The following is a 12,825-nucleotide window of genomic DNA, read 5'->3' on the forward strand; positions in this document are numbered from 1 at the left end:
GGCAGACAAACTGCAGCAGTTTAGCTGGTGATCACTCAGGAGACCAGGCTATTTGCTAACATTAGGCAGGGAAGCCGGAGAAGGCAATGACAACCCACTCCAGGACTCTTGCCTGGAAAACCCCATGGACGGAGGAGCCTGGTGGGCTGCAGTCCATGGGTTCGCGAAGAGTCGGACACGACTGAGTGAATTCCCTTTCACTTTTCACTTTCATGCATTGGAGAAGGAATTGGCAACCCATTCCAATGTTCTTGCCTGGAGAATCCCAGGGACGGCGGAGCCTGGTGGGCTACCGTCTATGGGGTTGCACAGAGTCGGACATGACTGAAGCGACTTAGCAGCAGCAGCAGGCAAGGAAGCCAGGCCTGCTGCAGTCCATGGGGTCGCAAAGAGCTGGACACGACTGACCGGCTGAACTGAACTGAACCGCACTGACAGGTGGGCTGGCTTGGACAATGGGAAGCCAAGCAGGGGATGATCATGAATAGGTCCTTGTGGGGCGAGGACATTTGGAAAGACACTTGGGTTTGCTTTCAAGAGCCTGTGGCATTTCTCACTGTTTTCCATGCCCCTGGCTCTATTAAGACACTGACAACCACTGGCAATTGGGGAGCTGATGTCCTGGCCCAGTATGAGCCCTAGCGGACCCCTCAGTAAATACAGCAGATTGGACACATGGGAAGAACAGCCCACCATAGTGCCTGAATGGGATGACCTATTGCCAAGGATGCTGTATTACCTTGAAATACAGTGACTTGGTTAATACCGTAACAGCATGTCCTGCGTGTTCTAAGTAACTGCCCCCCACCCCACCCCCCTCCCCAGGCAATGGCCAACGGAATCTGGGACCATTTACTGGAGTTCCCAGTGAGGGACTGGCATGGCAAACTGATTACACTGGCCTCCTCCCTCCAAGTGAGGGTTCTAAATGTCTTGGTTTACATGGACACCGCATCTAGGCTAATCCAAGCTTTCCCCTGTGGCTGCCCAAACCAGGCTGCCACCATTAGAGGATCAGAGAAACAGAGTAAAAAAAATACCCTCTCCACATAGACAGTGACCGGGGGTTACATTTTAAAGGTCATATTGTGCAAGATTGGGCAAAAACACATGACATGGAACGGAGGTTCCCTTTCTCCAAGAAGCCACAGGCAGCAAGGTTGGTGGAGAGGAAGGATGGAATTTTAAGACAGCATATTAAACAACTAACAGGTAAAACCACCTTGTACTATCCCAGGCTTCGTTTCTGTTATTATTTTTTTTTAATTTTAATTTATTTATTTGGCTGTGCCAGGTAGTTCCTCGGCCAGGGATCAAACTCTAACTCCCTGCATTGGGAGGGTGGAGTCTTAGCCACTAGACCACTAGGGAAGTCCCTCCCAGACTTTGATACATTCAAATGATCCACCGATAGGCCCTATTGCCCCATATGCCAGGCTGGGGAACCCTGATGAGACACCTAACACTGTAAAGGTATGGAAGTAATGCAAGACTGCTACAGCCCTGACTCTCACCATGGATGACCAAGCTATGATGCTGAGATTACCAAGTCCTGTGATCCACTGGACTTTGCAATGGGACATCCCACTGTGGAGCTGGAGAAGACTCTTGAGGGTCCCTTGGACAGCAAGGCAATAAAACCAGTCAATCCTAAAGAAAATCAGTCCTGAATATTTATTGGAAGGACTGATGCTAAAACTGCAACTCCAATTCTTTGGCTGCTTGATTCAAAGAGTCAGCTCATTAGAAAAGACCCAACTTATCAGAAAAGACCCTGGGAAAGATTGAGGGCAGGAGGAGAAGGTGATGACAGAAGATGAGATGGTTGGATAGCATCGCTGGCTCAATGGATGTGAGCTCTGGGAGACAGTGAAGGACAGGGAATCTGGCATGCTGCAGTTCATGGGGTGGTAAAGAGTCAGAAATGACTGAGCGACTGAACAACAACAAATCCCAACAGCATGTGTGAATTGCTTCACATCTCTATGTGAAGTGGGGTTACTTAATCTGCACTGGGATCCCGTTGTCCTGTTATTAAATACAAGCTGTGTCCATGGAAATGCCCTGTCCCTGCCTTGGAACAAGCACCACTGAGAGGGAGGAGAAGATACGGGCCCTGATCTGGCATATCCTGCCCCCAGTCCATCTCCTCACGCCTGACTATGGGCCTCTCCCAGCCAACATTTATGATTTGTACAACCAGGTCAAGTTCCTAAAGCTGCAGCTACATCAAATATCTAAGGATCTGGTCACAATTGTAATTCTTCTAGAAAAAAAGACTTCCCCATGCAAGTTCCTAATAAATAATATGTTTTGTTTCTCTGTTTTTTGGCCGTGTCACTCAGCCTGTGGGATTTTAGTTCCCTGACTGGGGATTAAACCTGCGCCCTCCTATATTAGAAGTGTGGAGTCTTAACCACTGGGCCACCAGGGAACTCCCAAATAATCTGTCTTCTTGACTTTAAACTTCTGCTGTGCCTATGGCGTCCAGTCATAAGATGGGGACCTGGTGGAAATATCTTCCAGTGGTGAGTCCACCCATATGCCCAGCAGAGGAATCAATCCAACTGTTGGGTGCGTGGGCAGCTGCCCCTCTCTACTTCACTGGGATTGCCATGCTGGGTACCAACATCCAGTGCGGGAATGAATGAATGAAGGCACTCGAGTAGTACATGACATTTCAAAAAAAAAAAAAAAAACTAAGATGAATGCTCTTAATTCATTTGATATTATTGATATTGACCCAGAAGCTTGGCCTGGGCCACAGACCATCAGGAACACTGGACAGGAGTGTTTTTCTTCCGTGGATCTGTCAACAAAGGCAGTCTATCAAACTGCTGACCAGAAGGTCCTAAAAATACCACCATCAGGACTTCCCTGGTAGTCCCGTGGCGAAGACTCCATGCTCCCAATGCAGGAGGGCTGGGTTTGATTCCTGGTCAGGAAACTTAAGCTCACATGCCCCAACAAAGACTGGAGATCTCACATACCAACTAAGACCCGGTGCAGTGAAATAAATAGGAAAATACCATCATCAGAGCCATCGGTGCCCGGCTGTAGGATGGAGTCACACAGCTTATTCTGTATTATGGAGATCTGAACACCCAGGCACCCCTATGTTGGAAACAAAAAACGCTCTCAATGGACCCAAACCAATTGCACCAGGAATTTAGGCAGGATATCTTTGGAACTGTGCAGGCCTTCTGTTATACATAGTACAGGGCAGCAACTGGTCTGGCTGGCCGTGTCATCCACGTGTTTACTGGGTAATCCTAAACAGGATCCAATGGATGCGTGACAAAATTCTTTGGATGTGACTTTCACCTAGATGGTTGGGCTGCTGCACTCTGGGTAGAGGGGAGGATCCACTCCACAGTCACAAAAGTTGCCAACCTCTCTCCCCCATCTGCCATCTCCCAGGTGGACGTGTTCTCTCCTCCACTGGTACAATCATTTGGCCGCTGTCTTTATAGCCTCTACTGGCCTGGAAGTTGTTACAGCATACACAGAAGCCCCTACTCAAGTGACCCAGAAAGCCTTAAATGAGAAGAGCTGTCCTCCAAAATAAGATGGATTTGGACATCACTACTGCCTCCCAAGGAGGCGCCTGGGCCGTTATCCAAGCAGGATGTTGTGTGGTCATATGTGATAAGTCTGCGAATATAGTGTCTTCATCAAAGCACACAAGGACACACGTCAATGCCCTGAATGATCCCCAGCCTCAGGGACTCAATACATCAATGGTTCGGATCAGGCACGCACAGCAATGACCAGCAGCTTGAAGTAAGACCTTAGTTCTCTGACTGGGGATGAACCATAGTTGTGATGGTGAGAGCTCCATGTTCTAACCACTAGACTGTGAGGGCCCATGGCTAGAGTTTGGGTCCCCGTCTTTGTCTACCTTGAAAAGAAAAAATTCCCCCAGGGACATGGAAGATAGAGAGGAAAGTAAAGCATTTATTGGAAAGGCAGAGTACATGTGGATAGATGAATTATGATTGATTTGCCTCAGAACAATTCCCTATTGCATGATAGCCTCTGAGGGAGCGGGGTGGGAATTGACTTGACTTATTATGGTCTGGTGTCCCCTGCCTTTTGACCCCTGAAAAGCCTTTCCACTCCTGTGCAGAGTCCCTCTTGCCCCAAGGATGGGAAATACGTGGTGCCTTGATGTTTATTCAAATAGAGTTGAACCCCTTCCTGTCCCTGCCAGAACTGTTATCTTAAAGTGCCCACAGGAGACAGAGCTATTTACCCTGTTCCTATTGTTATTTATATCTCTTAGTGCAAACAGGAGGCCAGTTGTATCTAGCCTGGGGCCCACCTGCCTTCTGCTTCAGGAAATGTAAACAGGAGGCCAGTTGTAAACGCCTAGTCTGGCACCCGTCTTTTTTCTGCTCTAAGAAATACGGACAGGAAGCTAGTTGTAAAGGCTTAACCTGGAGCCCATCCTATCTCAGTGGGGCTCTTGGTAGAAAAAAAAATTGTTACTTATTTTGGGAATCATTATCTTAAGCTATGTTTCATCTCACGCGTGCCTATGTTGTTGCTGAGCTACCTGCCTCCAGTGCAACCAGATAGCCATTTAACAAGCCATCTCCTTGCTAATGAAATCCTTTGCTGAACCCTGCCAAATCTGACTCTGTGATGGATCTGTTTCTTTGATTCTGCCTTTGTTTTTCATTGCTTTGGTTATTACAATCATACATAATGAGCTGCCTCAGGGAACCCTGCCCCTCTGCCTGAAAAGATTAACCCATCCCCTCCTAGAGGTTGGCCATTCCAGGAGATATTTGCAAGATAATGGCCTTTACTTCCTCCATTCCTTTCCCCTCTCTATCCTATAAAAGAACCTGCATCCAGACCGCAATAAGATGGCTATGTTGAGACATTAGTTTGCCATCTTCTTGGTCAGCTGGCTTTCAAAAGCCATATTCCTTGCCTCAACACCTTGTCTCTTGGATAACTGGCCTGTTGTGATACGAGCAGAACGAGCTTGGGCTCAGTAACATACTTGGTGCACATTGTGGAAGAGGGGGCTAAGTGAGATCAAAGAGCTGATCATAATGGGTGCAGTGTTGGCAAAGGTCATTGAGAGGACATGACTGCCAGTTGATCCTTGAGGTGAACTCAGACCATCAGAGACCCCCCCTTACCCCTTCCTGACCTTGAAAGGTATGCAATATTTTTAGGCCATTTTTCTTTGTCATTGGATCAGAGCTATAGGTTGACTAGTCATTTAAAAGTTTTCCCAGTGGGTTCCCAGGTGGGGTGTGGAACCTTAGGGGAAGCACTTGCCATTTTAGCTCAAGCAGTTTGTACCAGATGTCCACACACTCAAACCAAACTCACCAAACCAAACCATACCAGAACTTCACCAGACGGAAGTCACACTCCAAATCAAACGGCAAAAACACGCCCAGAAATCAAAAGCCAAAGAGCAAGACTGTCCCCAAAAGATGGCAAAGTGATGCTCAGAAATCAAAAGCCAAATGGCAAGACTGTCCCCAAAAGATGGCAAAGTGATGCTCAGAAATCAAAAGCCAAATGGCAAAAATACCCCAAGAGGATGGCAAAGAGTTGCCCAGAAGTCAAAAGGCAAATGGCGTAAATGGCCCAAATGTGACTTCCTGGTCCCACTAGACCTGTGACCTGGCAGTCAGTGCTAGCGGCCTTTTTTAGATAGAGTTTCAAGCAATTTCTTGTCGGTTTTGTCATGCAAGTGTATGTTCCTCGGTTCTTTGTCTCATCACAGCAAAGATTTGGAGTGATGGACATTAAAGCCCTTGGTGCGTCACAGCTCTCGGATCTTGGACAAACCGTGTTATAGCTCTTAGGCAAATCAGTGTTACAGCTCTATTTTATTTAGAAGATAGCAGGAGAATCCATCCTCGAAGCGTGAAGGCATGCCAACCCAAAGATTTGAAGGGAAGAGAGTGGAGGAGCGAGTGGGAGAGGCGGAGACAGAGAGAGGGAGAGAGAGAGAAAGAGTGTACGCATGCAGGAAAGGAAGAGAGAGAGAGGGAGAGAATGCTTTGGCTCCTCCTTTTATATGTTTTTTCCTCCACCTGGGCCTGCCCTATGCAAATTGGGCTTAGCCAGGAGTGCTGTTTGTTCTACCTGAAGTCTTCACTCTGGTCCTCGGACCTTCCTTTGACCTTCCTTGTTTTTTAGCCACCGCCATTTTGGACTCTTTTTCCCTGTTCTACCTACCTAACAGTTTCTTGCAAAGAAGTTACTCTATATCGTTTCCTCTTTTAGAATCTTCTAAATACTACAGTAAGCATTCCACTTAGTCTGTTTGATCTTATGACTGGATTTTTTTTTTTTAACTGTGCACACAGTTGATATTTTGGAATATCAAAAGAACTCCCAGTCTGGACACTTTAGCTTGAGATCTCCTTTAGCATAATTTCCCCAATTAAGTAGGTAATTGCAGGTAAAAACTTTGTATGTACATAACCCTGGCAGGAGTGTTAGAGGCTGCCCTCTGATTCCCCTGGTTTCTGTTTGAGAGGCTCTTTCCCATTTTAAGTTGTATTTGTCATGGATAAAATTCGCTCTTCGCTTCTATCCAAATTTTCCCCTTCTCCACAATACCTTTCCACTGGGTGGGTATTCCCCTGGTATCATTAAACCAGGCCCCACTCAGTGCCATTCCTCTGGATGGGTATTCTCTTGGTATCTTTAAACCAGCCTCCCCACCCCTGCCCAGTATCTTTCAACTGGGTAGGTGTTCCCCTGATATCTTTTAACCAGGTCTCCCCTCAGTGTCTTTCAACTGGGTGAGTATTCCTCAGTATCTTTCAAATGAGCTCCATCCAGTTCCTTTCCACTGGGTGAGTATTCCCCAGTGTATGTCAACCAGGCCCCAGTATGGGAGATGTGAGAACCAGGAGAGATTTGCCTAAATTTGTCTTTACTCCCCAAGGAGGCAGATGGGCCCAAGGGGCCACTGCTGGCATCAAAGGTACCAAAGCTCCAGTTCCTCCTAGAGTTCAGGTAAAGGAGGAAAGTCGACTCCAGTTTGCTTCATTGGTTGCCATAATTGCAGACGAAAAAAGGTGCAGTGGGAGTTGCATAATAAGTTTTATTTGGGGCAAAATGAAGGCTTCAGTCCAGGAGATAGCATCTCAGATAGCTCTATAAAACTGTCCCAAAGAGGTTGGGGTTGGAGGAAGGGCAATATACTTGGCACTTATTTTACAAAAGGTTTTCTGTTAGTCATGAGGAGCTGATGTCACCTTGAAGAGATTCAGTGCTTTTCTATGTGTGAGGAGATGTAAGGATTGGGATCATGAAATCAGCTCCTGAAAATATCTAAGGATCTGTTCCACCAGTTTCCCTGGAGCACAAAGTGCCTTCCGGGCATTTCAACAGCTGAAGCATTCAGATGGCAAATGCCCTGGGCGATTACCAATTTGTAGTTGAGAAGATTCTGGTGAGAACTGTGGCAGGAAAGAAGGTGGGGTGGGAGAGGACCTCACACATCCCAGCTCCCAGGTGAGTCCCTGGGATGTCTACCAAGTATGCCTTCTTGGCTTTGCACAGGAAAGAATTCTAGAGCTAGCCTTAGTAAAGTGAAAGAAGGTTTACTCAGGGAGATATGCGCTCCATAGACAGAGAGTGGGCCATCTCAGAAGGCAAGAAGCCCCACAGTATGGGGTTGTCAAGTTTTATAAGGGTAGGTAATTTTGTGGGCTCATGAGTCAGAGGAGTCTTCCAGCTATTTTGGGGAAGGGACAGGAATTTCTAGGAGTTGGGCCTCCACCCATTTCTCTTCCTCTTATGGTCAATCTCATAAGAGATTGTCGATGTGCCTGGTGGAGGTGTCATTCAGCTTGTCAGTGTATTACAAGGAGCGTATAGTGAGGTTCAAGGTCTAGTGGAAGCTGACTCATCCACCACCTTGGACCTAGCTGGTTCTAACCAGTGTATGCTGTGTCCTCAGTGGCTATGTTATTCTTTTAAAGGTTGTGCCCTGCCCCTTTCCTATCTCAGGGTGGAGATCTTACTTATTCTCTCTCTCTCTCTAGTCGCTAACCATGTCCAACTCTTGTGACCACATGGACTATAGCCTTCCAGGCTCCTCTGTCCATGGGATTCTCCAGGCAAGAATACTGAAATGGGTTGCCATTTCCTTCTCCAGCTCTTACTCATTCAGTTCAGTTCAGTTCAGTTCAGTCACTCAGTCGTGTCCGACTCTTTGCGACCCCATGAATTGCAGCACACCAGGCCTCCCTGTCCATCACCAACTCCCGGAGTTCACTCAGACTCATGTCCATTGAGTCAGTGATGCTGTCCAGCCATTTCATCCTCTGTCGTCCCCTTCTCCTCCTGCCCCCAATCCCTCCCAGCATCAGAGTCTTTTCCAATGAGTCAACTCTTCCCATGAGGTGGCCAAAGTATTGGAGTTTCAGCTTTAGCATCATTCCTTCCAAAGAAATCCCAGGGCTGATCTCCTTCAGAATGGATTGGTTAGTGAATGCCTAAGACAAATAAAAGTCCATCTAGTCAAGGCTATGGTTTTTCCAGTAGTCATGTATGGATGTGAGAATTGGACTATAAAGAAAGCTGAGCACTGATGCTTTTGACCTGTGGTGTTGGAGACCCTTGAGAGTCCCTTGGACTGCAAGGAGATCCAACCAGTCAATCCTAAAGGAAATCAACCCTGAATATTCACTGGAAGATCTGATGTTGAAGCTGAAGCTCCAATACTTTGGCCACTTGATTGAAGAGCTGACTCATTTGGGAAAGATTGAGGGCAGGAGGAGAAAGGGACAACAGAGGATGAAATGGCTGGATGGCGTCACTGACTCAATGGACATGAGTTTGAGTGGACTCTGGGAGTTGGTGATGGACAGGGAGGCCTGGTGTGCTGTGGTTCATGGGGTCACAAAGAGTTGGACACGACTGAGCAACTGAACTGAACTGAACTGAAGAAAAACCTCATAAATAAGTTCCCTTGTTTACTAAACCTGCCGCCTACCAATCTGGTCCGTATAGTCAAAGCTATGGTTTTTCCAGTAGTCGTGTACGAATGTGAGAGCTGGACCATAAGAAGGCTGAGCACCGAAGAATTGATGCTTTCAAATTGTGGTGCTGAAGGACTCTTGAGAGTCCCTTGGAAGGGCAAGGAGATCAAACCAGTCAATTCTAAAGGAAATCAACCCTGAATATTCATTGGAAGGACTGATGCTGAAGCTGATGTTCCTATACTCTGGCCACGTGATCAGAAGAGCTGACTCATTGGAAAAGACCCTGATTCTGGGAAATGTGGTGACCCAGGGGATGAAAGGGTCTTGGAATGCAGGAATAGAAAAGCCAGACTTTTATCGTCCTTCCCTCTCCCATGTTGTAACTATTAATGGACTTCAGGTTCTCCTGATAAATATAACCTGTCTCCGCTCCTACCCCATAGAGAGAGGGTATTGGCCTTACTCTCCCCCCACCCAACCACCCAGTATATGTGCCTCATCCCATCAGCAAATGACCTGCAAGACCCCATCCCACTCCTTGCACCCTGGGTATAAAAGTGGACTAAGGACCGCTGTTCAAGGTCGGTTCTCCCTTGAGCTGGCCTGCTGCTCTAACAGCATCTCCCATTCTAATAAACTTTATTTCCCTGTCATTCTGTCTCATGTCTGGAAATTCTTTCCCAACCCATGCCCCGATAACAATAGGAAAGATTGAGGGCAAGAGAAGAAGGGGATGACAGAGGATGAGATGGTTAGATGGCATCACCCACTCAATGGACATGAGTTTGAGCAAGCTCTGGGAGACAATAAAGGCAGAGAAGCCTAGTGTGCTGCAGTCCATGGAGTCACAAAGAGTTGGACATGACTTAGTGGCTGAACAACTGTAAGGCAAGCGCAGAGAAAGAGCAAGCCAGGCATTCAGGCAGAGAAAGATTTATTACAGGAAGAGAGAAAGTGACTGGGTTTAGAGAAAAACCATGCACCCTTTGTAGCCAACCGTTCTTATACCCTATAGATGGGAAATCATGACCCGAAGGGAGGAGGCCTTAGTTTATCTTTAGCCCACAGCTGGGGTCTTGTGATCACATAGTTGGAGGGGTCTCACACTTGGGTGGTCACGGTGTCTTGAGAAACTGGCACCAGCAGGGAAAAACAGGATATCACCTTAAGGAAAAAAACAGGATGGCACCAGGGCACTGTGGCCACTGTGATTTCATCCCTTGTTTATCAGGTCACCACAATGCGCCATTTTAAAATAATACACGATGAGCCCCTTGTGGACCCTGAAAACAACAGCCACCAATCTGGAGAGGTCTGCCTCTTTCTTTGGTTTCTCCTTGCCTTCTGTGTATGGGGGCCAGTGTCAGATTCCACCTGGGGAACTTCTGAGTTGGGAATCAAATTCCTCCGAAGCAGTGGGAATAATGGGGTACCTCAAGGGGACCCTATAGTCTTGAGATTGTACGCTGAGAGATTTCAGAAAGTTCTGAGGACTGTTCCAGCCATTAGAGGTCAAAGAACAGTTGTACAGTTTTTGAGTTAAGGTTTTGACAGTTTTCATAGTTCACATATGCATTATAAGGTGAGTAGTGGGTCATAATGACGCCTCACAGGATTGAGAAAGAAATGTTATCTCTTAAGGAGCTACTGATCTCGGTGAGGCAGCAGTGAGCAGTCGTGTGAAGGGAGATCTTAATTTTCTGCCCAAGAATTGAACCTGGGTAGGCTGGATGAGAACCAGGAATTCTAGCCACCAGACCAGCAAGGGCTAGAGGCTAGAAGCGATTTTTTCCCTGGATCTTTGCCCCCAGTGAAAAACACGTTTATCACAGAGGCAGAAAGCATAGATGTAGGTGCAAAGTTTATTGTTAGAGACGTAGCACAACAAGTGGGCCAGCACAAAGAGAAATGGTTTGTTAAGACAGAAGCAAGGCAGAGGTGCACACCTGGAGAGAGAGTGTGGGCTTACCCCTGGTGGGGAGGAGCACAGGAAAGAGCCAGTTACATCATTCATATAGGCTACTCCTTCCGGCTCTTTGTCTTCCTTCAGGCCAATTATCTGGTTTCTTTTAACACACATGACCTACCCTGGGACTCTCCACTGGGTGTACTCACACCGCTCAGCCAAGATGGATCTCAAAGTGAAGGCTTCTGGGAGAAGCAAGACTCATTATGGCCTGGCATGATCCCCTGACTTTAGACCCACAAGGAGCCTTTCTGGGCATGTGCAGTGTCTCCCTTGTCTCCAAAGAGGGAGGAGCAGTGATCCCTTAATCCTTTACTCAAACAGCGTTTTGCCCCTCTTTGTTCTTGTCATGACTATTACCTTGACTATTACCATGACTACTATTACCTTAAGGCATTTACAAGAGACAAACACTGGCTATCTACCCTGCTTCTGTTGTTACTTCCAGTGTGGAGGGCAAACAGGAGGCTGATTATAATGCCTTAACTGGAGCCCACCTACCTCTTGTATCAGAAAATGCTAACAGTTCTAAGTGGTCAGCCACTTTTTTGTGCCCCATGAAATGCAAACAGGAGGCCAGTTATAAATATCTAACTGGAGCCCATCTATATCTTGCATCACTGCCTGGCAAGCACCAGAAGAAAATTGCTCTTTTCTAAGCAGGCATTCAGGAGAAGGCAATGGCAACCCACTCCAGTACTCTTGCCTGGAAAATCCCATGGACAGAGGAGTCTGGTGGGCTGCAGTCCATGGGGTCGCAAAGAGTCGGACACGACTGAGCAACTTTATTTCACTTTTCACTTTCATGCATTGGAGAAGGAAATGGCAACCCACTCCAGTGTTCTTGCCTGGAGAATCTCAGGGACGGTGGAGCCTGATGGGCGGCTGTCTATGGGGTCACACAGAGTCGGACATGACTGAAGTGACTTAGCAGCAGCAGCAAGCAGGCATTCCTGTGTTAAGTAGATCTCAGTTCAGTCACTTAGTTGTGTCCGACTTTTTGCAACCCCATGAACTGCAGCACACCAGGCTTTCCTGTACATCATCAACTCCCAGAGCTTACTCAAACTCAAGTCCATAGAGTCGGTGATGCCATCCAACCATCTCATCCTCTGTTGTCCCCTTCCAGAATATGCAGGGCTGATTTCCTTCAGAATGGACTAGTTGGATCTCCTTGCAGTCCAAGGGACTCTCAAGAGTCTTCTCCAACACCATAGTTCAAAAGCATCAATTCTTCTGTGCTCAGCTTTCTTTACAGTCCAATGCTCACATCCATACATGACTACTGGAAAAACCATAGCTTTGACTAGATGGACCTTTGTTGGTAAAGTAATGTCTCTGCTTTTTAATATGCTGTTTAGGTTGGTCATAGCTTTTCTTCCAAGGAGCAAGTGTCATTTAATTTCACGGCTGCAGTCACTATCTGCAGTGATTTTGAAGCTCCCCAAAATAAAGTCTGTCCCTGTTTCCATTGTTTCCCCATCTATTTGCCATTAAGTGATGGGACCTGATGCTATGATCTTCATTTTCTGAATTTTGAGTTTTAAGCCAACTTTTTCACTCTCCTCTTTCACTTTCATTAAGAGGCTCTTTAGTTCTCTGCTTTCTGCAGAAAGGATGGTGTCATCTGCATATCTTGTTGAGGCCTGATAGAGGCCATGACTAAAATAGGCTGGAGCAAGCATCCCGGAAACAGCTGAGACACTGCCCAGGCGGGATCAAAATTTATTACCCCCGACAGGAGGACTCAGCCTGTCAGCATGCTCCCAGTAGCCTGGTCTGTGCCAATCGGGACGAGGATAGATATCTCCTAAGAAAGCCCACACGTGCGAAAATCTAGCCAATTAGTAGATGCAAAGAAACCCTTGTAACCAATCCAAC

This window comes from Oryx dammah, unplaced genomic scaffold (assembly GCF_014754425.2).
Source record: "Oryx dammah isolate SB20612 unplaced genomic scaffold, SCBI_Odam_1.1 HiC_scaffold_5, whole genome shotgun sequence".
Classification (NCBI taxonomy): Eukaryota; Metazoa; Chordata; class Mammalia; order Artiodactyla; family Bovidae; genus Oryx; species Oryx dammah.